Here is a 27,812-nt window from a genome sequence, read left to right on the forward strand (position 1 = left end):
TACTGTATTCAAATATTAGTCACTACACACACACACGCACACACACACACATGCACGCACGCACACACACACACACATGCAAGCACACACACATGCAAGCACCAACACATGCAAGCACAAACACACACACACACAGATAACAAAACCTCTATACAGGAAGGTAATGAAACATATCATCAAACCTACATTAAGTTCTGAAAAGCCAAGTCAGAACAGAAGATACCCACGTGACAAAAGTGACTTTTCTTTTAAGAAAATGTCTTTATTCCACACATTTCATTTATTCGAGAGTAAAATAAATTACTATTGAGCCAGATCTCAGTCCGCTTACCCAACACCAGATATGTTCGAAGTTAGTTTTACTTATGTTTCGAGAGATCAAGAATTTACATACAACATAGCTGCCATGAGGTGAGTCCATGGAAGGATTGAATCCTCGTGCTAAAATAAAAGTTGCAACAGATTTGACCTTCCTTCTAACTCGCAAGAAAGTCAACTCTCTTCTGTCACTACATCCAAGCAAAACATAACCGACCCTCTAATTTGGTCATGTGATGATCATGTGACAGTCATGTGATGATCATGTGATGGTCATGTGATGATCATGTGACTCCTGTAATGTTGGTAAGGGGTCAGTTTTTCTGAGGAAGGTTTGCTAATGAACGAAAGTTCAACAAGTCTGAATTAAATTCGTGATGAGGGAAGATCTACTCTGTAACAGACTGACTTACCTACAGAAAGCAGTTTCCACACTAAAAAAACAGTTTTGAGCACACGCATTGATAGACATTTTGGCACACAGTAGAAAATACTTTTAGTTCTAAAAATAGAGTTTGGAATGTAGTCGTGATTTTAAGTCCATTTTTGTCAGCAATTCAATGATTGCAGGATAGATTCTTTTTAACAGTCAGTATCTCTGATGGACTGTTCTGTTATGGTCGTATGAAGACAATACTGGCCAGAGTATATCACTATTGTGTACATGTTGGTTATGATAGAAACCTGTATAATGTTTGAGAAGTTTTCTGTTTAAATCGATCAAGTTTAAGTCATGAAATGCACGAGAAGTTTACCACATAAAACACATGTCTGAAAGAAAGAAATTTGAACATTTCATGGGTCCAAACTTATACGAGCTTCAAACGTTTCAACAAAAAGGTTACCTATAGCTGCCTACACTCGAAAAACTATAACTTATATAAGTTAAAAACTCAACAGTTAACTTAATACTTACAATAAGGACAATACAACAATACAACAATAAGGAGCTACCACCCAGAAGTTGTTGTAAATTAAGTAAAACTTGAATCGGCTCTTCTCAAATGTGTATTCTAGACCTTTGGCAGTATTGCAGTCAACCCATAAATTTGAAGAGATAGAAGTCCACACAGCTGTACTGTAATTGGTTGGCTGAGGTCAGGTGCTTCCCTGTGATTGGCTACTCTACACACAGCTGTCTATTGATTGGTTGGCCAGAATCAGGTGCTTTCTTGTGATTGGCTACTTTTCTGTGAGTAATTCTATCATGTCTTCAAATGCTCCTTTGTGATTGGCTACTCTCTACACACAACTGTTCTGTGATTGGTTGGCTTCAAGGCTTGTGACTGGCTACTGTTTATAAACAACTGTTCTGTGATTGGTCAGCCGAGGTCAGGTGACTACTGTTTACAAATAACTGTTCAGCGATTGGTTGGCTGCAGTTGTGTGCTGTTTGCTGATTGGTTAGTTGATGTCAGCTGCACCGACGCTCTGTTGTAGGTACTCGAGGTAGAGAGCTTCCTTCCTGCCTCGGACGGAGTCTTGCACGTAGTCCCGATTTTCCACCAAAACCCGCTTCTGTTTCCTTGACAACGTTGGTAGCAACCTGTGCAGAAAGTAAGAGTATTTTCAGTTGAGTCAACAGCAACACAACAAAAGTTTGACATGCAAGCCACACTGTAGCTGCAATGGCTGAATTGTAAGGCTTGTTTACGTTTTGTAATATATGGCTGGAATAAACTTTTAAAGAATTTCATTACCACAATAAGGACATCTAAATTTACTAGTCATATGTACAGCATTATATAATTGAATTGTTTATTGCAAGTTCATGCCCGAGGTCTAATTGTAAACAGATGTTGACAAGAACAATGAGTACAGAATGTAGTGATATAAAACTACGAATAGACTGAATCAAAGCTCTGAATCGATAATGTGAGTAAGTCTGGCTAAGTTGGGAAGTTTCACAATGAAAGGAGTAGTTTGTTTATTGTACGAAACATGGAACAAATTGGCCTTGCAGCAAAAAACTATTGTGCTGTCATTTACAATCTTTTAACTTACACTTTGAGAAAAAAAAGAAGAAAAGTGAAAATGAGAGAAAGTCACCTGGATGACCACTTGGCAAGGAACAGCAGTACCAGGGTGATGAAGAACAGTGCGCCGAGGGTGTGCATGTGGTATGCTGGAGGTATGGACTTCCAAAAACCTGCCACTGGGGCCTGGCAAGGGGACAAGAAGATACATTTAATCATCTGCCTTAAAATGGGATGTCGCTAATGGAAAAGAGCTGCTTGTTTTGTATCGTAGCTGGTTCTAGCTATTTACAGTGGTACCTAAAAAATAGCATTGCTTGTTTGGGGTCTTATTCAAACACTTATAAAAATGTTTGAAATGATGAAGAAAATGTGCTGATAAATGGCAGTTAATGTCAATATCAGACATATTTCCTCATCCAGGAGATGTTCATGTTTTGCCGTCCTGAAATTGCATTGGATACCTTTACAACCAGGGCTCTAGCCAGCTTGAAATATTTTTCTGTCAGCCCAGGTTTGTCATTGGATTTGGAGAGGGGAGCGCTGTAGGCGCGACACACACAATCTAATAAGGGGGTCTGGGGGTATTTTGGCTTTTCAAGCTTCAAAGACACAATTTCCAGCATCTTGAGAGGCAAATCATGGTGCTGAGAGTGGTTGACCGTGATTCTTTGGACGTTTTCATATTTCTACCCAAGATTTTCGTTAATTTTGTCTGTCAAGGTTGACGGATTGGTTTTCAAAAATTCCTGTCTCACACCGCAACGTTCCAGTAATTGACAGAAAAACTGGTGCTGGCTAGTGCCCTGTTTAAAACACAGGCCCTTACCATGTAGACCTGTAGAGCCTCTGCCCCGGCCTTCCCGAGAAGAGACTTCAGGAGTTCGGTGGATACGCTGCTGGCCAGGAAGTTAACCAGCAGGACCAGGGGTAGAATGAAGCCCAGGAATCCGAAAAGTGCCCCCTTTCCTCTGGCACGCAGATTGTAGGAGCTGGCAGACCTGGAGGGGGAAGAGAATTTGTATATCAAGGCTTGAAAGGTTGTTTTTTTTGCATACTTTGAAAATTAATGTCTCAACCAAGAAAATTGGTTCAAACATATTTACACACAGGCACTTACTGACACCCCCCCCCACACACACATATACAGACACTGAGACATACAGAGACACACACACACAGACACACACACACAGACACTGAGACACACGCACACACGCACAGAGACACACACACACAGAGACACACACACACACAAACACCCACACATACATACACACACACACACTGAGACACACACACATGTACAAACACACACACACAGATACTGAGACATACATACAGACACACACTCACACAAACACCCACACATGCATACACAGACACACACAGACACTGAGACACCCACACATGCATACACACACACACACAGACACTGAGACACACAAACACAGACACAGAGACACGCACACAATGAGACACACAGACACAAACACACACACACACGCAGAGACACACACAAACACAGACACACACACAATGAGACACAAACACACACACACACACACACGCTCACACACACACACACCGACACACATGCACAAGACACACACACACACATACAGAGACACACACACACACAAACACACGACTAACTTGGCAGGTTAAAGGTTGAACGTTTGTTAGACAGATGCGCACCTGTCGTCCTCCAGCCTCCTGTCTATGATATCGGCAATCTGTTCACAGTCCCGCTCCAGGGTGTTCAGGGTGTTCTGGACGGTCTGGTTAATGGTCTTCTCCACCTGCTTACAGATCTCCTCTATCTGGTTCACACATCGACTGCTCTATGGGACAGAAAACAAGGAATTGATGATCGATCAATCAATCAATCTCCAGGGTGTTCAGGGTGTTCTATACCGTCTGGTTAATGGTCTTCTCCACCTGCTTACAGATCTCCTCTATCTGGTTCACACATCGACTGCTCTGTGGGACAGAAAACAAGGAATTGATGATCGATCAATCAATCAATTGATCAATCTCCAGGGTGTTCAGGGTGTTCTATACCGTCTGGTTAATGGTCTTTTCTACCTGCTTACAGATCTCCTCTATCTGGTTCACACACCGACTGCTCTGTGGGACGGAAAACAAGGAAATTATATTAATCCTTTCTTAGCTCAAGTAGCATGAAATGAAAGAGGTGGCCCAGGACGTTGTCTGTCCTTCAATCCGTCAATCAGTCAGTCTGTCTATCCATTCATCAGTCCGTCCTTCTGTCAGTCAGTCAATCGGTTCTAACCTTAAGCAGCAAATGAAACAAGCGAGCTGGCCCAGAACAATAATCTTAATCAACTCATTTAATCAAAGAAGAGATCAATAATTTTTTCCTAATTAGCAACTGAACCAAGACATTGATGATCTCAATGGCTGTGGGGCAGAAGGCAGGGTTGGACAAGTCCCATTGCCCACTTGCCCAGGGCAAGTAAAAGTACTGTTTGGGCAAGTGAATATCCCTCTGTACTTGCCCGATTGGGCAAGTAAATTTTTTGGATGCCAAGTATAGCCACTATGGTGTTTGGAGCAAAATTACTCATCATTTTGCCATATTGATATTATATTAATGCCCTTTTGTCAGAAAATCCATTGCAAGTCTCAAACCGCCTTATTTTGATAAATTAAGCATGTAGCATTATAAACTCTGAAATGAAATAATTTCCTTGCTGGTGGTAAAAATGCATAAAAATGTCATGTATATTTTGGGCACGTAAAAAGGTGGTTCGGGCAAGTGAAAATGACCATGTACTTGCCCAATAGGGCAAGTGGATTTTTGAAAACTTGTCCAACCCTGAGAAGGAAAGAACCCACGTAAGGACCCAGAAAGAGAAGGATAGACAAGGTTGAGACAAACAACCCTCAACAGAGACAGGGGGCACCACAGACTTTCTGCAACCTATGATCCACTGCTCTCGGAGTCACGTGTGTTATCTGCGTGACGTCATGGAAGCGGTGGATTGCTCATTCCTTGACAAAGACTGGAGTTGTACAGTTGAAAATTTGTGTTGGAAATTACAGTTTAAACTTGCTTCATAAAGATTGAGACAAGTGTACTACACTAACCCTGACATTCAGCTGAGGCACGTAGATAGTCGGCATGTCGAAGCCACACTTGTTCAGCCCTGGTCTCTTGCACAGTTCCTGGGTGATCTGCATCATCACTCTCTGTGAGAATATTTTGATGCAACATTGATCAAACAACTAATGAAAATGATGAAAAATCCAGGTTTCATGGAAGCGCAGCTGAGGTGCTGTCCAGAGGAAGGTAGCAGATTAGGTATACCAAAACATTGGCAGGTTATCTTCCTTTCTTGATGGTGTTACATCAAAACTCTCTTGCCCAACACAGGCTTACGGTAAATCACTCTATATTCACTGAACTTTTATATTAGCTGTTTTCAGTCAGTTCTTTACCGTAAATTTATCATTACTGATAGCAAATCATTCTGCAACTTTTCTTCTGCACCTGCCGTCACCGCAAATATATAGTTGGTCACTTTTCTCAGATTGCAAAACTTGCTACGACAAAAATAGAGGGATTTACTAAACTTATGTCCCTCATCCCCACCCACCTGCCTGTCTGTTTCGGACCCCGCCTCGTCGGCCTTGCTGAGGTAAAACTTGATCCGCTCCGAGTGTTTCTCGTTCAGTTTTTCCACGATGTTCAGCGTCCGCTTGCACAGCGCCTGACCCATCGGATCAAAGAACACGAAGATCAGGTCCGCCAAATCACCTGGGAAACAAGCAAACAGGTTCATCATCATCATCATTCACTGTGTTCTGCGTCTACAGTCGTGTGGAGATGTCCTGTAGCCGCAGTCTTTCTTCATCTCTTTCCACCGTGCCTTCTGCTTCGCGAGCTCTCTAAGCTCCTTGAGTTTCTTTTCTGTTGTGGGAGGGCCTAGCCCTCTGCGTTTCAGGTCTCCCTTCAGTAGGCTGAGTAGGTTGATACAATGTCTCCTCCTGCGAGCTTTATATCTCTTAGAGCTAAGGAATATCTTTATATCTCTTAGAGCTAAACAGGTTAAACCTTAGTATAAAAGTTCATCTGTGTTAGTATACTTCATTATGACAAAAAGGCTAAACAATATGTCCAACACTAAGTAAATTGGGACCCAGAACCGGATTTCTTCGTAAAGTAGACAAGCATACATTCGAGCCAACCGTCCAACACTGAACAAAGACAGGGGTCGACAGAGGTTATCTAACATATACAACCCCCCCTCTGTTGCAATCACGGGTTTCTGATGTCTCGTCCTGGAAGCTGCAATAGACGGTCCATTCTCTGAACAAGCATTGTTTAGCAACGTCGATGAAGGTTAGACATCCAGGTAATACTATACACCAAAACAGTTTTTGGTGTATCGTAACTGGAGTAACTGGGTTTTTTTTGCGCATTGTTTAGCAAGTTATCGAGTGATGATGTCCCTTCTGTACTTAGTGGCAGCCAGTTCCAAAATAATGACAATGACAATGAACTTTATTGCATATTCACGCCCTATATGGGCCAAATGCACTTGAGTTAAGTAACTTGGGTACAAGAATAAGCAATTATTACATTAATTATTACGTCTATCTACAGGATCTCTTCTCTCTTTTGAAACATGTATGAACAAATTTGCATAGTTTTTTACTTACATCATAGCGCTTGGATGTCATAATATGTTAACTTTGAACAATTCTATTTTCGGTAAGTAATTGCTCCTACTCACCTAGCCATAGGATTGCCTCATCCACATCGAAGGGGTACTTCATGTCCCCGTCCACCAGCCCAGGTGTGTCCACAAACGTCACCAGACTGAACTTCTTCTGTTTGGAGGTGGAGACTTCAGTAGCCAGGTACTCCATCACACCTGCAGTACCGGGTAAGAACAATAGATGGCGCAACTGAGACATGGGTTTGTGGACAGGACTGGTCATCATCATCATCATTCATCCTCCATAATAGAGGAGGACTGGTAGAGGAGGTTAAAGGCATCCAATGCGATTTCAGAGCAGCAAAACTGGAAATATTCTGAATAAGGCAATGTTTATGACACTACTTCACATTAGCACATTTCGATCAGTATTTCATACTTTGGCTCTAAAACTAGAAACAAGCCCCAAGATCAGTCCTTTATATAATGAGTGGTACCTGCTAAGTGGTAAGACTGACTAGACATATATGGTACCCTAAAAATCAGCCAAGGGCCTTTCCAGTAACCATTTTCCATGCAATCCAAGTCCTGCAATTAGAGCTGTGTACCTAAACAAATTTTAGGTACAGGTACAGGTACAGGTACACAGGTTTAGGTACAGGTCCGGACCTGAACCTGTACCTGAACAATTCGACCAATTTATATGCTCTTCTGAACTCCTTCAATAACAAAAAAACATTAATAAACTTGATAGTTAAGGTTTATTCTTTGTTTATGGCGAATGCTCAGATGAAATATAGGCAAAACTAAAGATGTTTTTGTTTTCATGAACACACTGTCCTTACACAGGGACCGATTTGAGGTCACAAATAGGCATAAAATTGGTGTGAAATTGTTTAGGTACTGTACCGGTACTGAGGGATTAGGTATTTTGGACCTGTACCTAATCAATTTTTCCGGTACAGTATCGGTACTGCGTACCGGTACACAGCTCTACCTGCAATCCAAGACAACGGCGCTTGTAGATTACGGCATTCAAAGACAGCGGTGTTCGAAGACAGTGCCCTGGAAGCACAGCTCTTCATCTGGCAGCTTTGATCAGATAAACACAGAGCTACCGAGTGAAGAGCTACGCTTCTCAGAGCGGCCAGCAGTCGGCTTCTGGTGTCTGGACGTCTCTTCCTCCTGGATCACGAGGTTGCGGGTTCGAATCCCGACCCTAACGAGTTACTACTAACACTGTTGCAATGCTCTAGCAAGCCTAGCCTCCGTAGCAGGCTTATAGAACTGGGGGTTTGGTGGTCTTCGGCTGTTTTCTGATTAGCCCAGTTCTAAGCAAAAAAAACGGGGGTAATTCAACCAGGCCAGCTATGTAGTCTATATGCAATCAGAACATAGCACAAAAAAACTCCCAAAGACCCCGAAGACCCCCAAATCCCCCAGTTTTTGGCATGCTATGGAGGCTAAACAACTACTAACACTGTAGCAAAGCTCTAGCAAGCCTGAAATTCTTTTTCTGTCATCTCAATTTTGGTTGACAAAAATCATGCAGAGCACCAGATTTAGAGACGTGACAATCCTAGGGGGGTTGGAGGCATGCTCCCCTGCATAAATTTTAAAATCTTGACCCAATAAAATGCTATTTCCTGCATTTTCAAGGGGGAAATTTTGCTGGTAGACTAAGCTTACACGTAGTTTAATGACATCTCTTTCCATATCCTTACTCCCCAATGTGTGTCAAATGATGACAAATTGGGCAAAATTTCTCTCTGTCATGAGCGGCAAAATTCCGTCAAGTAACAGAGAGATGGATGCTGGCTAGAACACTGCACTGTTTTTAACAGTAACAGTAAACAATGACAAAATGTCATGTTTACTATTCACTAACACGCTCCCTTATTTCCTGTATATGTATGCCAGGCAAAGACTTGAATAGACTGGTATCCAGTCTGATCATGGTCGGGGCCGAAACGGTGCACACCCCAGTTCTTGCGCAACCGGGGTCCGTGATAGTCCGTTGTAAAAAAGTGACGAAAGGGTTTTGAGGGTCCAAGTTTGAGGTGACATTTCTCATTAACTGCCACGAAGTATCATTAAACATTAACATGGCTGAAGAGTGTCAGAAATGGTGATTTTGGGGTGAAAATTTCTTTTGGCTCCGAACCTTACTTCCGGGTATCCTTGCGCGCCAAGTGTAATCCGCCCGTTTGACCTAGATTTCGCTCTGCGGCTTCGTAGGGGTGGATTTGCAACCCCTCGCGCCGTGGACTGTTTAGAAAATTACAGTACTAGAATTTTCTTTATAATTTACTCGGGTATAGTCAAGGCTTGGGTCTTTCTGCCAGCATCAGTCATTTCTGCCGGAAAATTTTTTCTACGGGATTATCCTACGCGAAAATTCGCAATTTTGGGCATTAATTTTGGAGTGAAAATAATGTTTTTTCCGTTGATTTTACCAAACTTAAAAAGGTTGAAGAAACCAAACTCAGCTGGTCTTGTAGCTGAAGAGATATCCTTTCGTCCCATATACAGTTATTCTCCTTCCGAATTATTCCACGCCAGAGACGGTCGCTAGATTTCAGGGTGTGCAGCTTCGAATAGAGACGCCAAATAAACTGGGGTGTGCCCCCGAAAGAGCTCTGTCCTGCCTGCCTCACATAGGTTTCCCGGTGTGTATTTTAGCCCTCCATGAACACGGGGGAAACCAAATCCACAAGCATACTGTCTCTTTATTAGCATAACTCCCCTACCGGAATGGTCTGTTGCACTGGGCAGGGGAAGCTATTAGAGCCCCTGAAGGCACAGCCTGCCCGAACACCCGAACACCCCCAATCACGTAAGACTGGATACCAGGCTAAGACTTGAAATGGCTCCTATCTGTATTCATGAGTCGACGTAACGCCCCCTCATCCCAGTACCAGCTTTGCAGCCATCGAGCTGCTTGTTATAACCCACTTAGGCCACTTACCACACCTGAGTCAGGCATGTATAACTCCACGTCTTGTGTTTAACATTAAAGATGTGTAATGAAGAGCCCCTTCTGTACTTAGCAGTAATGAGTTTCGTTCTACGATAAGCATGATAACAGCACACTTTCAAAGGTATCAATTCTGGGTTGATAAGGCAAGAAAACTCATCTCTAACTCATCTCTAAGACTAGTGGTAGAACATAATGGATGTTTACTGTTCCATTCTGAGCTGGTATAAGTGAGTATAAGTACATGTACCATACTTACTACTTGGTAAATATTTCTTTGATGAAGGTTAGACGTCCAGATAAACAATATTCACCATCAAAGACAATTCAAACTCTACAACTGGATAAATTACGGAGATTACTTCCGAACGTTTCCAGTGATATCCCTCACTCTTTTTCAGCATCACACATTTTAGTGGTAATTGCAGTGGGATCTCTAATATGCTCAAGGCGTGACTCTCATCCAAGAGGATATCCCTAAGAGAAACCAGGTATTCAAACTAGGAACCTGAGCCAATGTGCCTTTCCCAAGAGCACAATGTTTGGGACTGGTCAGTGGATGGGCTAGTTGTCAGTTTGTATCTAAGCAATGAGTTTGTGGATTTAAGGACAAGTTAACCTTACCCTCGAGCTTCATGAGGTCCTTGAAGTGAGGGTACAGGTGGAGTGTGGCATTGCCCTGTAGGAAAAAAAAAATAAAAACACAATCAAGAGTGTTACCTAATTATTCCACAGCATCAATACCAAATCTCAAAGGGGGAGGCATACACTCAGAATGCAGAGTACAACAACAAAAGCAAACTCTTCAAACTTCAAGTTCAAGAAGGCAATTTCTTGACAGTTACAACATCAGAAGGCTATTGTTATGACGGAGACTAGTACTGTATTTCTATACCCTCTTTGCAAAAATTACATATACATGTAATACATGTTTTGAATTTGCTTCCAAGGATTTAAAAATATGATAATGTACAGTGAGAACTGACATGAAAAAGGGAAACAGAAAGTTCTTTAAATGTGAACATTTTTCTTATCTCATTGTTATAATATAACCGGTACTTTACCTGGCAGATCAAACAATGTCTGTATAAAGTAGATTTTATTGTGTCAAATATTTATTACAGTTACTGTAATGTGTAAAGAACTCTGTAAGGCTATGTTTGCCAAGCCTGTAGTAAATATGAAATTCAGCCATACAATGCTGCAATGTTTATCAGAAATAAATCATTCCTTCCTTCCTTCCTTCATTCATTCCTTCCTTCCTTCCTTTCTTCCTTCCTTCCTTCCCTCCTTCCTTCCTTCCTTCATCCATTCATTCATTCATATGAACTTACAGTGAGTGATTCTCGCTTCTTGCCGCTGGTGACAAAAGTGAACCCCTGAGTCTCAATGGCAACGCCCGTTCTCTGGACATGCTCCTCTACATACCTGTAGCAATACACAGGGAGAAACACAACATTTTATTTCATAATTATTAATTATCACATGGCCAAAGAAGATGCTCACACTGGATGTGGAAGGGAGGAAATGGTTTGACAACATACGGGAGGACCTCTACCACCTGAACTTAGACAAGATCAACCCATGCCACATCAAGCCCCAGCTGTACTGTGCAAGCATGTCTAACCCTCGGAAGACGGGGAAGAACAAACGATAAACCGGACAGTGATTAATAATATTCTTCTGTCATTTACTAGTAGTACCTGGGAGACCAAATACATATCAGGCAGGACATAGTTATTTTTCAATGGGCCCTGGAACTACAAGCAATTCAACAGAAAGTAAACAGCAAAAATTCATTTAACTTATATTAATAACTAGCTCCTATAATACTGCAAAGTATTATAATTAATAACTAGCTCCTATAATACTGCAAAGGTCTATTAAAAAAATAACATTATGTGAAACCAAATCAATAAATAGCTAGAAAATAGTAGAAAAATGCATTCCATTTGACAGAATCAGCAAGAAATAATTCACACTATAATGAATAAAACAAGAAATTCACTACAACTTCAAAAACATGAATTACAGGGGCCTAAAACCACAACTTTTTGTTTTGGATTTGAAAAAAAATTACTATGCAGCTACCAAAGAAGTGGTATAAAGTTCCTGTAGTGAGTCCAAGTGGAGAAAAGTTTAAACTATATTCAGGCATTGAACTTGTAGAGTTCACTTCAGGTCACATCTTGACTCTGTCAAGTAGTGAATTGGCAGCGGTATCCTTGCCCTAATTGAAGACCAGGTGCCTTTGTGATCAGGCTTGTAATGAAAGAAAGCAGGGGCAAAGTACTTACTGGTGAGGGCTGGGAATCCATTTCTGTGAATTTAGGCAGATTAAGAAAATAAAGCGCCAATATTGGGTTTGTATTTGTACCCAGTATTTCAAGCCCTGTATACACACATATTTTCACAATCTTATATATGAAGCTGAAGTTCACACTCTACAAGTCTAAATGTTGGAACTGATCACCCACTTTTCAAACACAATTCTAGCTTCACATCCATTCATTTGCTGGAATCAGAATAATTGACACTGAGCGAACACTGTAATTCCTGATTTTTTGCAGTACGGTTGTTTGTGGTTTTCGAGGTCATTTCTGCATTGCAAACTTATCATTACCACAAGCTAATAATTCTTTTTCCTGCACTTGCCGCCACTGCGAACATACAGTTCTGCAAATACTTCCAAACACCTCCACTTTTCTCAGACCATAAAATATGTTGCTACCATGAAGATAAAGTGAATTACAACTTTGTAGATTTTTGTGGGGTCATGTGGTGTAAAGCAGAGCGTTTGGCTCGGAACCAAGAGGTCCCGGGTTCGAACCCTGCCATGTCACCAAACTTGTGTCCTTGGTAAAGGCACTTTACACGACTTTCTTGGATGGAGGCCTGGCAAACCCCATCTCGTATTAGCCACAAAAAAGGCAGCAGAATCTTATAAGCTAGTTGAAGGCGGCTGACTCAAAACGAAAGAAGACCTTAGTACATGTGTTTACCAGTTGATGAAGGTGCTCTTGCCAGCAGAATGGTTGCCGATAAGAAGAACAGTGATCTTCTTCCTGGGAGCCAGCAACTTCAAGCTCAGGTTTTCAGCGATCCCAACCAGTCCTGGAGAAACATATGGGACAAATGGTCAGTGTATGCACATTTTTATGCAGTGTTTTTTCCTTGTGTAAACTTCTGGATGGGAACTACACCCGCCAGGCCTGCTTCGTGCAGCCCTCAACATTTCATGGAGGAGACACGTGTCCAACAACTAACTTTATGGAAATATGCCTAGGATTACAACAGTCATCCGTAACCGTAGGCTGTCGCTGGCCGGTCATGTCATGCGACATGAAGAGATGGCAGGGTTGGTACTTCTTTGGTCACCCACGGAAAAGCGGAGACGTGGTCGCCCTTCTTTAACTCTGGAGAAGGTGATAGAGGAGGACATAGGTCTGGGTGGTGCTGAACTGTCCTCTGTCATGCGTGACAGGAACTTGTGGAGGCAGTACATGGTGTCACCTGATTAGGATGAACTGAACTGAACTATTTTTTCCTCTCTAGAGCTGACGTAAAGCCACTTACATGTAATAGTCATCGACTCGTGTATCATGGAGAGCCTTGTGCTTAAAACCTCTTGCAACATTTTTCACGGAATTACTTTTTTCCTGATATTTTTTCTGGAGGGCGGGGGGAGACTGATCTTTTGTTGAAATATTTTTTCCTGGAATCCTGGAATTTTTTTTTGAAGAAAAAATTTTTTGACATTAATTTTTTTCCTGGAATAATTTTTTTTCAAGAAAAATTTCTTTCGAGAATAAATTTTTCCTATTCCAGGAATGATTTTTTTCCTTGCAAATATTTTTTCCAGACACCCATCGATCAGCTGCCTGCTTGTGCTCATGAAAGATGAAAACGACCCTCAACAAGAAGGTCAATCCTCGACACTTCATTACAGGGACTGACCCCTATAACATGCTCCGTGACCCAGTTGCTGGCCGCAACACTTTACCCAATCCCCATTCATTAGGCACAAAATACCACACGCATGCATCAATACCACTGCAACATCAGATTTGATAGAAAAGAATCACAGCCAGTACTCTGGTGGTTTATTCTGTAAACCATTCTAGCATTTGTTGGTGTTAGGATTTAAAAATAAAAGAAGTTTGAGGGGAAAATATCACCCCCAAGCACAAAATAGCACTAAACATCAGATTCAATAGAAAAGAATCACAGCCAGGAGCCCAAGACTAGTACTCTAGGTGGTTTAAGCTCAAAATTTGAGTGTCAACCATTCTAACATTTGTTGGTGCTACTGTAAGATTTAAAAAAATGCTGGGTTAGAAAGATCAAATGCCACCCCAAGCATCAATAACACTGGAACATCAGATTCAATAGAAAAGAATCACAGCCAGATCTAGACTCTGTACATGTACACTGTCTAATTCAGTAGTTTATGCTTAAAACTTGAGGGTCAACCATTTCTACATTTTGCTGTTTCTAGGACTTAAAATAAAATGTTGTAAGAGCCACCCAAAAACAGAGTTCGACTTGGAGGGGAAAATTTTAAGATACATATTTGTATAAAGGTTTTTTTTCTGTGAAAATGACAATTTCATGGTTGTAACTTGTGTAACATCTAGCGAAACACTTTTTAACTGCAAAATTGCCACACTGCTTTCCCTGCAAACCTATTTCTATACTACTAGTAATCATATATAATATCTGCAGATATCTGATTGCAGGTGATTGTTTCGAAGCCTGCTTGCCAATTTTCCAAATGTCTTCTCCAGTCACCTGGGCCGATCCTGTCTCAGACATCTAGAGTGATGTGTCATCATCAAAATATCATTCACAACTGCCCTTTTCAAAACCCGCCATCCATTGTAATCTGGGAGACATGTCCTTCTAAAAACAGCTCCTGAGCATCGATGCAGAAATTCTGGAAAGGCCTTCGGTAGACGTTCGTGTTCAACACTTTTTTGGGTTATGTAAGGACTTAGTAGCAAACTGGGAAATGGATAAAAAGTGGCACATTGGCAAATGGATAAAACTTTTAAAATACTCAATTTACTTAGTAAGAACCTGTCCCAAATCCCAAAATTCTCTCTTAAAAATATCAAATATTACAAATTAAATTTTGAGAATAACGTAGAATTTTTGTCTTAGAATTGTATTTTAAAAATATAAATGATGACCCAAGGATTTGATTTGCAAACAGACTTAAATGACTTGGTTTTAATCATTTTACATGTATAATTAATCACAGACAGCCACTATGGTGTTTCTTAAATGTTATATTCCATATAAACTAACAAAAATTGAAAACTAATGAAAAAATTAAAAATTGAAAGTTAAGTTTGGGATAAGGCTCTTGAACTACTGAGAAAATGAGAAATTGAAGAACTCTGCTACTCATGACAATAATAGCACATAGACTGAACTGACGTGACCCAGTGGTTTACACAATTACAGTACATAAGTTAGTACCAAAGTCCAACAACTACTGTAACAGTACATGATTTTTTTCTTGATAAAATGTTCGCTATACCCATGGAGTTATTTTTCTACATCCTTGCTTCATGCTATACCAAAATATATGTCATGACAGTGGAAGATATCTCTGTCTGCATACATGTAGTGTACGTTAGTTGATTCATCTATTGTCTTGTACGTAGGTTAATTTCAATTGTACCTACGTATTTGTCCGTATGTCTACATGTAGTTTAAGACCTTACGAAAGTCCCTGTACTTTTGTTGTGTCAATAAAGTTCTCTGTAAATCAACCAGATGGGTTACACAACAATAAATTTTTTTCACAAGCTGCTCCCCCCTCTAGCAGTTGTAGAATGGACTGTTCCACATAGCAACAGTGTGAGGAGTGCCCTGATTGCTGCCTGGGTGCATGTTAATTCTGCAATAAATCATTCGTGCCTCCCCCAAACAGTGTCATGTCACCTCTTGTTGTCTGACACCTAACCATCCATCTGAGGCCTTAGGAAAAAAAATGTTGTGTTTCCTATTTCAGTACTGAAAAAATTAGGGTTGGTAGGTAGGGATCATCTTTTTTTTTTTTTTTTTTTTTTTAGACTTCAGTGATATCATATGGGTCCAACTTATACAATACAGTTTAAATAGGGGACCAACTTAAGCAGTACAGTTTAACAAAGTAAAACTTGCATGAGGACACTTTTATTTTCAATGTCAATGTTAGAAAACCAATTGTACAATGTTTTATCACTCAGGTGTCAGATCATGGAGTTAGAAAGGGTTGAACAGCTCAAAAAATTACGTCCTTGCAGGGGTCCCCCCCCCCCAAAAAAAGTCTAGGGTCTGCAGGTTTTTCTAGGGTCGGTCGGGAAACAGGAAACACAACATTTTTTTCCCTAGGCCTGACACCCACCCATCAATCTGATACAGATTCTATCACCAGACATATCGAAGAGAGAAACCTGGTGCTTCAAATTAGATTCTTTTTCGACAAATTGAGTTTTTTTCGGGCTGATTATGATCATAATACATGTTATAATCCCTCCAGCCAGTACCAATCAAGTCTTGGAGACATCCATCCATCAATACATGACATGAGACATGGCCAGGAGGACAATGTTCTACAAATTTAGATCTTATCCGTTGACCTGCACATATCCTGTCGCAGTGAACTCTTTGGCTTTCTCTCTTCTCGTGCTTTTGGTGGGTACATACTTAAAATCAACAGGTAGTTGGTGTCATCAATATTAATTTAGTATTGATTGGTTTTTATTTATCAGTTTTTCATTATTTCATTGGTGATTATGTTTGTTATTCATTTACACTATACTTATGTTCATATCAATTTGAAAGAAATAATAAAAAGAATGAAGAAATAATAAAAAAATCTTCTTTTTGTCATGTTATCAACAGTGAGTCATACATTGCACCCAACTTTACTGATTGTCAGAATTTTCAAACTCATCATGACAACTGTATATTTTTTTCTGACTGTTAAACTATGTAAATAATAGTTTAAAAACCCAAACAAAAGCTTCAGATGAGTTTTAGCCCAGCCTCCTACAGTTAGTGACACCTCGCATATCTGGGCTAAAATAAAAAAAACGTTTTGGGAAGAATTGTACAAACTAAATGCAATTTGAAAAGCTAAATGAATTCAAAGTTACTGACACAAATCACATACTGCATCACAGGAAACCTGAATAAACTTTATAAAGTATTTAGGGCTCTGGATGGAGGAGAAAATTGTTATGATGGACTTATTACTGACCAGGCAGGGAGCCACCTGATGTCAGGGACAGTCTTGTCATTTTCACTCACAAGGAAGGTCTTTCTTCATCGATATAAAAGGAAATCAATTCAAACCCATTTCCTCAAATGTTGCTGTTCCCTGATGTTACTCGGCTACCAATAATCATTTAGCGGAATGTGCATATCAGTACCTTTTAGTGAACGTAAACTTACAGTATATACATGTATGTATAGTATGATCATTATATCTTTTACTAGTGAATGTAAACTTACCATATATACATGTATGTATAGTATGATCATTATATCTTTTACTACTGAATGTTAACTTACCATATATACATGTATGATAGTACGATCATTATATCTTTTAGTAGTGAATGTAAACTTACCATATATACATGTATGTATACTATGATGATCATATATGAACAATAAAAGAATGTCTACAAAAAATCACAAGAGTATGACTATGTTACATTTTAACATTTTAAGTTGACAGTGCAACATATTCTAGACTTTAAATTATAAGAATATGAGAATGACACTTTCAAAGAGTTTGATACGTTTCAAATTGACAGTACAAAAACAAGCAACCTTTTTTTATACAAAATAAGAGTGTAATAATAATAATACGGACAGTACTCAGGTTTTCAAGTTCCCAGAAAATCAGATTAAATGTTCTGCACATTTTCACATCCAGACTTCACCAGAGATCGATATCGTATTTTACCTGCAGAAAATCCCCTAATTTCTCTTGCATGTGCAACTAGAGATAATTATAACATGTAGGGCCTAGGGAAAAAATGTTATGTTTCGAGTTACCTGACCGACCCTAGCAAACCCCCACCCACCCTAGCTTTTTTTTGGGTCCTGTCGACAAGAGACAAAAATTTTAGATTTGACAAAGTGGTGCGGTATAATTACCATGCCCATACATTGAACCGAATCAGAACCCAACTTTATTTCTAGGTGCAAAATCAAGTACACATTTACTTGATTCGGTGTTTAAAATACCAAATTGCACTAACAGATTTCAGTGTTTCAACAGTGTATTTGTTGGATCACTTTGGCTATAATCTCGTAAAATAAATAAAAATCCCTGACCACCGACCCTAATTTTTTTCAGGACAATAATAGGAAACGCAACATTAATTTTCGTAGGCCACCTAGGCCACACCAATTTAATTTGTTGCTTCTCGGATCGCCCTGTCCATTTTTTTCTGATTTGCAAAAAAAAATTTTTTGTGGTTCTAAATTCACTGCAAAATGCTCACAATGCTCAATTTCGTCCTGTCGCTCCTGATTTTTTCTGAAAAATTCTGAGAAACAACAAATTAAATTGGTGTGGCCCTAGGCATCACGATGTGAACCTGGTCTCAAATCTTTCACGCAATTAGTTGTCACGGATGCCTCCCACCACCCCTCACTTTGACGTCACTGGCACGATCTCGGATTTGGGTATTGTTACCCTGACCCACGCATTGTAACAAAGGATCATTCTCACACCTTCATTACGTTTTACTGGCTTAGTTACGACGTTGAGGGTTTGGACAAGGTTGCTCGATTTAATCTCCAAGCAGATTCGGTGGGGCAAGGGGACTTTCTGTTGGCTGCCTGTATGCATTGGCCGCCTGTATCCAACGTTCAACCAACGTAAAGTCCCACCCCACCGAATCTGCTTTGAGATTAGGTCGACTGAGATGTTTGAAAGTCTCCTGTGCAGGCCTCCGGGCAGGTGGGAGTTTTGATACAGCGTTTTGTAGAGTTTTAACATGTTCTTTTGTCGGCCATCCTACAACCCGCCACCCAGAGAAGGTTTGTACCTGCTGATTCCAGGATGGCTAGCAAAAGAACGCGTTAAAATTCTGCAAAATGCAAAATCAAAACTCCCACTCACCCACCCGAAGGCCTGCACTGGAGACTATGTTTCAAAGAGCTAGTATTGATGACAAGGATGGAAAACCATAAAAATTGTTTGAGATAGTATATAAAAAAATCAAATCATCACATGTTACGCTGTCTACTAGTGCTTTGTTATATTACTTATATAAGTTATAATACATTCTTAACACATTCAAGCACAGTATGACTACATTTTACTATACTCTTTTTAAAAATTTTATTATGCATCCATGCAACTTTGGTAAAAAAAAGTTTGCAATTATTGGTAGTTTCAGACTAGTATTGATTTAATTTTTGCTTAAAAATCTGTACTGACATTGACAACATCGCATGACAAAATGACTCATCTTCTGTAATTCCAGAGGAGATTATATAGCATGTAGACCGGAAGCTATAAAAGCCAGCCTGTACAACTCATCTGTCTGATTTAATTATGATTGGGCTTTGTTCAGACTAACACAGGGCTTGAAATAGTTTTTTTTTCTGTATACCTTACCAGCGTTCTGCAATATTGCAGAATGTCCAAATTTTGTTCCTCAATTTGCAAATACATGTACTTGCACACACATTCTTTTCAGCTTAGTAGAAGTTTTTCTATAGCAATAACAGTAAGTACTAGTACTAATTTTGCCCCTAGAAAATGCGCTATCTAGGAGCAAGATATGTTGTTTGTGCTGTAGCCTGAATTTTTCAGCCTGCAATATTGAAAATGTCTGCAAAATGCAGACTGCAGGTGGATATTTATAACACTGCTTACTGAGTCAAGCTGGTCTCGAGTATCAGTATTTCTAACAATACTGACTTAGATGTACTGTAAAAAGCTATACTGGCTGGGACAGATTATGTGCTGGTAGACATCAGAAGTACTATTATATCACTTTGCCTTCAGTCTTCACTGTAGCAAAATTTCACAGTCTGAGGAAAATGGACATGTTCACAGAACTTAAACTTCACGTTGGTGCCAAGTGCATAGAGAGGATTGAAAGACAAATGTTTTGATAATGGTAATAACTTACTGTACAGAAGTAAACATAAGACATTTAAGAGTACCGTGAAAAAAAAAATCAGGAATTACAGTACCAATTTTACCTGCACGTACTTGCATATGCAGGTGGTACGTGGTATTTCCAGCCCACAGTGGTTTGTAAAGTAAGTCACGAAGACTGCTTTGTTTGCTTACTGTGTGGCAACTACTAGTATTTTATTTGCTTACATGACATAAGTTATAACCATTTGAAATTGAAGAAAGATAGATGGATAAAATCTACAAAATCTTGAACACATTTGGACCATCTCGCGACAATTCAATCATCCTGAAGTTCAATATTTATCATATTCTAAACACAGCTAGTCCTGAATTCCTGACAAAAATTATTTTATTTTACTTCCTCTAGGATTATTAACTGTACCCGAATTTATTGCAGCTTGTTATTGGCCTATGCCTGGTGTGACCTACATTTTGCAGGTACTTGAATGTATTGAATTTGAAGGCGCTGCATCGGGCTAATGAACATAAAGTATTGGTCTCATTATAACAACTCACCATTAGCCCTTAGGTTGATACATGTCAAACACGTAGTCAAGCAAAAAAAGAAATCTTTCAACCCTTGTAAGGGGAGGGTTGGGGGCTGGACCTTTGTATGAAATTGCGATGGCACCATCTTTGTATTGTATAATAGAACCGTTACCTTTCCAATCAGATGTGCATATCATGTAAGGCTACATTGAGTAACTTCTTTGGTTCTCAGAGTCAGGCCTAGAAAAAAAATGTGTTTCCTGTTTCCTGACCAACCCTAGAAAAAATTTCAGACCCTAGACTTTATTTTGGGGTGGACCCCTGCAAGGGACTTAATTTTTCGAGCTGATCAACCTTTTCTAGCTCCATGATCTGACACCTGAGTGATAAAATGTTGTACAATTGGTTTTCTAACATTGAAATTGAAAATAAAAGTGTCCTTGTGCAGGTTTTACATTGTTAAACTGTATTGTATAAGTTGGCCCTCTATATAGATATCACTGAAGTCTAAAAAAAGATAGATAATTTCTACCGAGCGACCCTAATTTTTTCAGGACTGAAACAGGAAACAACATTTTTTTTCTTAGTTAAGGCCTCAGATATCATTGCACACATCTATTTTCAAAACTACCGTACCAAAAAAATATCATATGTAATGCACAAAGTGTACTAGTAATTTGGCCAGTTGGAATTGGGCTGCAAACGTATATGTACATGTACCTGTAACTGCCTAAATCCCTAATCCATACATGCACGTCATCTCAAAACCACAAGGGGATCCGTCATTCAAGTGTTGTGTAATGTCATTCATGATTGATGCAAGGTTTATAATACAACATGATATGCTAATGTCTATTTTGTTTGTAATGCTTGCTTCATTAATGGCTACAATGTTGTATGTTTTTTGACTGGGATAACAGTTACTGGTAGTAGAAAAATGATGTGGTTTTAATGCGAGTTATAGGTACTACGTTTCTTTTTTTATCAGCCCCTCCACCATATACATAGAAGGTTGACGGACCCATCTAAATACATGTACAAAGGTCACTAGATCTTTTGATTTGAACTTAAATTTTATTGACCCTACCAATACCAGACCAACATTCTGTTCATTGGTATAATGAACTGATCAATATCATTAATACATGAAGTCTAAAATACAAAATGATAACTTACATTACCTAGCTCGTCATTACACAGGCTTTACCAGCACGTCGGCAGAACGTACTGCACCTGCGTGAAACCCGCAATGTATTGTGCATAGCACTTCGGTAGAATGTCTCATATAAGGTTGTATTCGCGCATATAAGGTTAACACTCCGTCTGTAGTTTCCAAATGTCATGTCGGAAAATATATCTTCTGCAACAGGCAAAATTTTGATGCAACGTTGACCAAAAATCCACCCAAAACCGTGAAAATACAGGGTTCTGCGCAGGCGCAGTACGTTCTGCTGACGTGCTGGCTTTACCCTCAGTAACTACGTCATGATAATAATGTTTAAATTACCAGTTAGACGTACAATTACTTTAGAAACAGCTGGACAAAGGCTCTACTTTGGGCAACACTAATTTCATCAGTTGTTTCTCGCAGTCTTTAGTCTTGTTGCCCACTTGGAAGAAGTCTGCCTTCTATCCCTGTCTGTGGTTGGTTTACCGCCTGGCGCCTGCTTAACATTCTTAGTAATCTATAAGTAGTATAACATCAATATCGTATGACTTACTGCCTAACTTGCAAGACAGAGGCTTAATACAAAATATTGAGCATTTCTCCTTTTTCCAAACCAATATCTATACATCTTCTAGATCTGGATCAAGGCCTGTATATTGCTCCAACTTTTTTTCTATGAAAATCTCATAAAAAAATATCCAAGAAACGACTAATTAAATTGTCGTAGCCAGACAGAAGAATGCACAACGTCTAGCCCTCGCGGGATCGTTCATAAGTGGAACAATGGTGTCATTTATACAGGGTGCAGCAAGCCAGCCTCACAATCCTAATGTTATTATAACCCCATGAATCGTCTAGAAGGGAGGAAGTCGAATCTGGCAAATTCAATTTCATTGGTAGCAACCTTGCGGGGAGACTACACTCGATTCGCTTTGGGAACATTTTTAACATTCAGGGTGTGCAGCGCCGGGCTGAAGACGGAAAAAGATACCCCAATGTGAAGTTGTCTGTAATTACGTAGCAATCAGACTGAAGGCATTTTGCCTGCATTAGGCCACACCAATTTAATTTGTCGTTTCTCTGATTTGCCCTGTCCATTTTTTTTATTTGCAAAAAAAAAGAAAATTTTTTTTGGGTTCTCAATCAACTGTAAAATGCTCAATGAAAGACATATTTTGGCCCCAACGGTCCTTTTCTTCCTGGTTCAAGTTTTTCAATGTAAGTAAACTAACAATGCAATTTTGTTTCATCAAAAGTTTAAAATCTATTATTTTAATCATAAACCAGCCTGGTATGTTCACTTTATGGCTCATATTGTAACATTTCCGGCTATCATGGGGTGCCTTGGCCTGTTTTTTTTTATTTCGCCCTGTTGCTCCATATTTTTTCTGAAAAAATCTGAGAATAGCCAAGTACCCAAGCCGACCAAAGCCTAGAGCTTTCTACTTCAGGGACTGTGACTTGTAAGCGGGGAGGTTTAGTAAACTGTCACAGTGACCAGTTGCAGACATGCATTGGGTGTGGTCAAAATGGCTGGAATTTCGCAGTGCAACCCTCTTCAATAAAATCTGAAACTCTGGACTTCGAAAGCGCTCCGAACGCTCATCTTAATATTCATAATGTTCCCTTTTCAGTTAAAATATTTCTGGAATGGTATGTTAGTCTTTCGGCTGCTACAGAGGACATAAAAAACACTTAGTCATGTTGACCTCACCACTTCCTTATGTATAGACTATAGGAGGTGGGGATAGAATGACTATGCAAATTTTGCTGTGCTACTTTTCCCTTTGTTACACGTTGACATCTGATTGACAAGAGCCAATAGCGTATGAAAAGCGTCGCTATCTTATTACGTTCAAAAGTTTATATAAACTTCATTTGCAAGATACCCACTGTAGTAAAAAAAGCAGTAACTTTAGAGAACATCTCGCCACTAGCATTTCTATCCATTGTCAAAAATCTTAGTAGTCATTACTAGTACCTTTTATTAGTTTTAAAATGCTGCCTGCTGCCCTGAATTCCCCATACGTAGCCAATAGAGAAGTACTAGTATACTGGCTATTTCAGTGCACTAAAGGTTAAACCCTCAGGTAAAAACTTACGTCAGGAATTCTAGGGTGTTTGCCCTTTCTTGCATGCACTGATTGAGTTCAGACAACGCAGACAACTTGTTCATTCATGCGCGTGTAGATTTCTTGAATTGTCGGGGATGGGAAGTGAAGGATAAGGCCACACCAATTTAATTTGTTGGTTCTCGGATTCGCCTCTTCGTTTTTTTCTGATTTGCAAAAAAAAAAAATTGATTCTGGTCCTGAATCAACTGAAAAATGCTCATGTTTTGCCCCCAACAGTTGAGGAAAGTCCTTTTCTTCCTAGTTGTTACAGTTTTCCCATCTATCATTGCAGTGGTTTGATTAAAAGTTCAAAATTCAATGTTTAAATTTTAACCCAGCCTTTTGTGTTGACTTCATGGCTCATTTTGTAGCATTTAAGCCTATAATAGGATGCCTAGACCTGTTTTTATTTTATTTTTTTTCGCCCTGTCGCTTTATATTTTTTCTGAAAAAATCCGAGAACCAACAAATTAAATTGGTGTGGCCTAAAAGTTCAAAGTTTGTTGTGTTATGACGTAACAGGAAATTTAACCACATGTACATTTCCGTGCATGTTATCCATGCAAATGCCTCCAATCTAAACAAGGCTGGGACCAACGCATTTCCTGTTTTTCTCAGTAAGGACTTACTATCATTAAGTACACAAAGTTTATAAGTATACATATTAACCCTCAACAGTACACCTTCCCGGACTGATTAATCTGTACACCTGGGGTCCGCGCGGACCCCAGAACAGTTTTTTGCTAATTTTTAGAAATTATCAACATGCTACCAGCTCAATTGTTTTTCAAACTGATGTGGGAACCTCTGTGTCCACATTACATACAAAATTCATACATTTTGAACTTTTTCTATTTTTTGGTGAAGAAAAGAAGACAAGAGGAAATACCCGATTTTTAAACCCGTTTCAGACTGAAGCGGCTTTTGAGGCCCAACTTTGATCTCAGATAGCGACTAAACGGCTTGCGCTAGAAGTATCAAATTTGGAGACCTTTCCTAAAATGTCTCTGGAAAAAAGTTCATATTAGTTTAATACTAGTAAGTTGATGTTTTTTTGTGTTGCCATGGCAACGGGTTTCTAGCAGGCATTTTATTTGAAAATAGAAGTAATTTTGGTTTAAACATAAAAATTTTCTGAGTTTTATATTAAATTACACTTCTTTTCCAACATTAATAACATCTTACATAATTAAATATAAGTTAAATCATTTAATATGCATAGAATATGCTAATTTTATGACGTCATTGGTCAAAATCCAATATGGCGGACTATATTATTAGCTCTGACGTCATATGACGTCACATTTACACCAAAGTTATCAAAATTTAATTCTATTACTACACCATTCTCTGAAAACTTGGTAGACATACGATGAGTGCATAAAATCATATAAAAACGGAAATAAGATAATGTATAAGAACGCCAGTGTATCCATTATGATCGAAAGCCGGCTGGGGTCCGCGCGGACCCCAAAAGAAAATCAGATATAATTTTTTTTATAAATGGTAGAAACGGAATTTTCTGCACTGTATTGAGAGACAACTTTGTGGGCGACAATTACCTAAAATTTCAGAAAAAAATCTTTAGAAACAAAAAAGATAGTACAGAATATATAGTGCTGGGGTCCGCGCGGACCCCAGGTGTACTGTTTAGGGTTAATGCATACATTTCCAGTGCTATCCAAATTCCACTTGCACACAGGAAAATACCTTATCTAAAATTTAGATATTGATAATTGAAGCATATCTGTACCACAATTAAAAATCACTTGTCATTTTCCAAGCATTTAAACCTGTTAGTTCCTTCAATCTTACTTAGTATTTGCCCTTGAACTTGTCAATCAACAATGTTTAGAACTTTATGTAGTGCAAATATATTTTCACCGCTAACTGTGTATTGCATAGAGGAATCGCCTCATTAACATAAACTGCATAGGGTGCAAAATTGCACCACAATGAAAAGTTTTCACACTCAAATGTCAATTAGCATATAAACAATTGGCAAAGTTTGGAAGTTAACATCAAGACATGATCAACTTGTGAAAAATAACAACACAGCTCATCAAATGCACAAAAGAAAAAAAAACACATATTGGGTGCACAACAGAACTGGATATGACAAATTATGCAACACAGTTTTGCAGACAGTTGGTGCAATCCAACATCAGCTGACCCTGCATATGCAAACTGTGACGTCAGTGGTGCTATTGTCCCCTGCAATCTGGCACCAGTCTGTGTCTGGGTGGAGGCAAATGGCCTACAGGTCAACTAAGACCTTTTGGCAGCTTAAAAATCAGGACAAATCGGCCAAAAACGGTGGTCGCTTGGTCTGGAAACAACTTGGGTAGAATATATGACATGTTGGGACAATTTGTGATATTTTTTCACCGAGTAGAAAGGGTTTTGGAGGGGGTTTAAACGATCAGCCGGCTCGCAAATTTGACCAGGCTGGCCTGGTGACAGGTTTGCATACCATTGTCATGGAAGCAAGACGGGCTAGCTGTAGCGTCTGGGGGAAAATTTCCAAACCATGGATCCGCCCCTGATCAAGGGAAAATTTGCCTTGAGTCCGTGACATTCGATGACGAAAATCGATCTACGGATTTTCCTCTCTTCGTTCAGGACTGCGCCACAGCTTTTTACTATAACGTCATCACCCGCCTCTAAAATTGGGTTACGTTTCTTTCTCGGAAGGTCGGGGGAAAACTGGCGAGCTGTGGGGATGGAAAATCTTGAGGAAAAACAGGGGAAAATCTACGCCCAGTTGGGAGTGAATTCAGGGCAGAGCTAGCTGTCAGCTGACCCGTTGGCTGACTGAACCGCATCCGTTGCGGATATACGTGGAAGATATTCCCCTGGTACACCGGCGAAAATTTACAGTCAAAACCCAACTTTCCCAGAATTAAGCGACGAAATTACTCCAAAATGCCGCCAAACGGGCGATCCAGAAAAAAATCTGAGCGGAATTGGTGAAAAGAGGTCGCGCAGTGGCGAGCCAAACCGGGCGGGGTGCCGGCTACGTGGCAGATAGGCATAAATTTGCAGACGATATTTGGGGTGACATAATTGCGGAACTTTTTTGCGGCTTGCGAGAGAAAGAGAGAACGGGCCCCACCTTTCTCTGCTTCGGTGTAGAGGGAGTGGCACTCCCGAAGGATGCGCTCGTTGACGGTAGTGGTGGCGGCGTCGACGGGATTCGCCGTGGCGCGCTGCCGAACCTTGCCTGACATTGTTGGTGCGACGCAGCCTGCCGAGATGGTGGTGGAGTCCGCCCGGCGAGCCGGCTAAAGGTGACAACATGGCGGATGTCTTACGCAATCGGAGGGCACTGCCAGGGGGTTTTCGGTATGCCTGATAGCGGGCAAGTGCGTCACACTCTTGGGTGCGGTATTATCTTCAAGCAGAAGTTGGAAGGGGCGATTTGAACGGTCTCTATCAAACGGTAGCTTCCACCAGGCCTTTCTACGGGAATACGGATCGTAGAATTCGGCAAAAAAAGAGAGTAAAATTGGCCAAGGGAGTCCGGCCGCGGGGAGGTAGTTTCTTTCCCTCCGAAGCGGCCAGTCAAACCTACAAGGCGGTCAAACTCAAATATTCTTTATATAGCCAGCGCAGTTAGTCTGGTAGAGACTATTAAACGGTTTCTCTTGAACGTTTTATAAACGTTCTATAGAAATCCAGACGAGTAAAATAACGTAGAATTAGAAAATAAAAGTCTTTGAATAATCCGTTTGAAATTGAATCTTTCTTCCGAATATCTGCTTGAAGATTTGGGTGTGGCAAGTTAGATAGTGGCGCACTGCGGTTTCGCCGTTTTGAGATTCAAGGTGCGTTACTACGAGCAGATATGTTATATAAGGTAACAATTTTTTAATACTTTTCTTTTTTCTTTTTGTGAATGTTTTTTTAAGACT

General features: G+C 39.9%; 1 pseudogene; it reads right to left on the minus strand.

The window, feature by feature from the left end:
• Window positions 1-241: 241 nt before the first annotated feature.
• Window positions 242-27,213, minus strand: LOC109475275 (annotated as a pseudogene).
• Between the last annotated feature and the right edge of the window lie 599 nt (window positions 27,214-27,812).

Source organism: Branchiostoma belcheri, unplaced genomic scaffold, assembly GCF_001625305.1.
Source record: "Branchiostoma belcheri isolate BF01 breed outbred unplaced genomic scaffold, Haploidv18h27 scaffold33, whole genome shotgun sequence".
In the NCBI taxonomy this organism is placed as follows: Eukaryota; Metazoa; Chordata; class Leptocardii; order Amphioxiformes; family Branchiostomatidae; genus Branchiostoma; species Branchiostoma belcheri.